Raw genomic sequence first — 3,218 nt, 5'->3', positions numbered from 1 at the left:
TGTTCAGTTTTATTTTGGTTTTAGAAAATAAACGTGATTGCTCTCCTCACAAATCAACTCTTTCTTGTTTTTGTTTCGTGCTCTCTGTGCCTTGCCCTGGACTTTTATGTCACTTCCTGTCTCCCGTGGTGTTTGTAGTCAGTTTGTAGTCCGTGTGTTCATTGGTTCCCCTTGATTAGTCTCCCCAGGTGTGTCTTATCTTGTTAAGCTTGTTATTCCCCTGTGTGTATATATAGCCCTAGTTGTTCTTTAGTTCCTTGTGAGTTGTTGAATGTAATGGTTGTCTGTTTGCCAGTCATTCTGTTCTTTGTTCCCTTTTGTTTTTGGCTTATTGTTTGTTCTAGTTTTTCCATTAAATGCCTGCACATAGATCCTTGCCTCTGCCTGTTTCCCGCAGCTTCTACACAACATTACAGTTTTTCACTGGCATGTCTCTGTGACTAGTGCATCTTTGAGCCTATATTTAAAATCAGATACTCTAAGACTTTTACTCAAGTAGTTTTGGAATTGGTGACTTGTAACGTGTAGTGGAGTAATTTTCACTGTAAGGTATCTGTACTTTTACTCAAGTATGGTTTTTAGGGACTCTTTACACCTCTGCTGAATGGACATGTAGGTTTCCATCTGAACATGGATTCAGATAATCAGAATTCTACTTTCGCCCCCTAGAGGTGTTTAGGATGATCTGCAGGTGTTTGAAAGTAGTAACCAAACTATTTTAACATAACACCTTTCAAATAGTGAGCAACAAAAAAGGATACATGAAAAAGAAGCGAATGAGGAAATGAGGGATATTAAAAAACGCCCAAATTAATAAATAAAACAAATCCCTACAACTGACAACATTGCTATTTTGCTCTTTGAAATGCCTTGAAATTAGTTTTACAGGAAATGCAACTTTATTGTTGTTGTTGTTACTATATTTACTACTAATAAACAACTATTTTCTTCTCTTCTTTCCCCAGAGCAAATAGCCTACTTATTTATTTGCTCTGGGGAAAGAAGATTTTATTTAGAAAGAAAGAAAGAAAGAAAGAAAGAAGATATTATTTAGATATTATTTAGAATATATTTATTTAGAAAGAAGATTATTTATTATTTATTTATCACACGTCATCACTGAACGACACACGATTCACGCAATTCGCTTTTTCGATATTGTCGGTCAAGTTCACAACACCGGAATCGAATTCGAATCCGGCCTTCTTTACTCCGGGTAGTGTAAACACATATGACTCTCTGGAAACTTGACGGCAATATTCCGGTATCAACGCCCAGCGTGAAAGTGAACGTAAAGTGAAGTGAGAGGTCAAGTCAAGTGCTTAGAGAGGGAACATCACGTCTGTGGGCGTGGGAGCTCCATCAGTCTGCGTCAGTGAGGTGTGCTGCACATTTGGACAAAGTTCTGCCTAAAACTAATTAATTTGTTACAATTACAGTGTAATTTGTTGTATATGGTTGGCTCAGTATGATAAAGCTACACTGTAAAAAATGACCGTGAATTTAACGGTAAAAGACTGTAAAAATGCTACATTAAAAACCTGTTAAATGGTTAACTGTAAATTCCCCTACTATATAGGGTGAAAAACTGTATTGGACATTACATGTATTGGTCATAAATTTGGAAGTGAAAGATACCGTATAATTTACAGTGAATAACCGTAAATTGACATTCAATTCCCTGCGTTACATTTCAAATTTGATGTTTTTTTGTTGAAATAACTATGTTTCTTCTTAGTTTTTTCTTATCAGTTCTGTATATTAGGGTTGTGTGTTACACCTAATGTTGTTAAATGAATGTTTATTGCATTATTTCAGTTTCATGTGTGTTAGCATTATGGTGTTTGGTGTTTGTGTGAATGACACTGTGCACCTTCTATATATGATATTATTTAAAAGCTGCTTGTGATGGGCTTTGGTTCATCATGTGACTTTCTCATCACCACCTGCATTTGGTGGTTATCAGTGTATTACAAAGGTACAAAACAGATTTCAGTACTTCGATAGGTTGGTATATTAACATTACATCAGTTAATGAAATTACGCTATTTAACTGTAAATTTAAGTTAAAACTGTAAAACATTGCTACTGTATTTTTTACAGTAAAATTCCAGCAACCACAGCTGCCGTTTTTTACAGTAAATTTTACGGATTTTTTTTACAGTGTAGTGTAAATACCAGTATTCATATTACAGGCTACAATCTAAACTTTGGACAATCCTGTATGAATTTGTTTCATCCAAAGACTCGTGCTTAAATTCTTGAAATTAGACAAATACACTGTGTCTATATATAATTAAATAAATAATTGTGACTTTCATAATCACAATTCTGATTTTATATCTCGCTATCTCGTCATAGCTCCATTTTGTCACCTTTGTGTTCTGGAACTGAACAACTCTGAAGAACCTGCTAAATGTTGAAATTCTAATAGCAGAAGAGTATTTTGACTTTCTGAAATCACTGAACTGTTCTTTACCTCTGTGAGGTTTCTTACGTGCCCAATTTCCTCTCCTTCTAAGCACAGACTTTATGTCGTACTGAAAGTCCATTTTAAAATACCCTTGCATTGCTCTTCTTCTACCTTCAGTTCAAGGAAACATCTTTTTTTTTCAATTGACTTTCATGCCTAAAAATAGCAACCTGGCCTGTTCTCATTGCAATCAGCATGTTCTTTATAATTGTCCACATCCCCTCTTATAACCACATACCTTATCTCCCACCACTCTCACACTCTAGCTCTGTTTCACAACCTAGTGTACCTAGATATTGTTGTGGATTTTTCTTGGGTGCGGCCAATGAAGTGGAGGAGCAGAGTTCCAGATGTCAAAATAAGACTTTATTTAACAAAGAAATAAAGCCGGGAAGACAGTCACAGCATTCCAAATCATTCCAAAGTCTTTGTTTGTCAGCTCATATTATTATACCCCTTGTTCTCTCCAAATTTGGTCATTTTCAGTTTTTTCTTTGTTCCGGTTACTTTTTATTGGTTATAGATACCTGATTTGCCACAATTGTTTCCAACTCTTTTGGCCTTGTTTTCTAATTGGTTGGTAGTGTGGTCATACTAGATGTGTGTCAAATTTATCTACTTGCTTTTGTTTTGCCACCTTCCATTGGTTGGTAATGTGGTCATACGAGATGTGTGCGTCACATCCATCCACCTGTTCCTGATAATATTAGATTATTTCATGTTTACGTCTACTGTCTACTGAAAG

Source organism: Sinocyclocheilus grahami, unplaced genomic scaffold (genome assembly GCF_001515645.1).
Source record: "Sinocyclocheilus grahami isolate Dianchi unplaced genomic scaffold, SAMN03320097.WGS_v1.1 scaffold153.1, whole genome shotgun sequence".
In the NCBI taxonomy this organism is placed as follows: Eukaryota; Metazoa; Chordata; class Actinopteri; order Cypriniformes; family Cyprinidae; genus Sinocyclocheilus; species Sinocyclocheilus grahami.
This window is presented reverse-complemented; position numbering follows the sequence as displayed.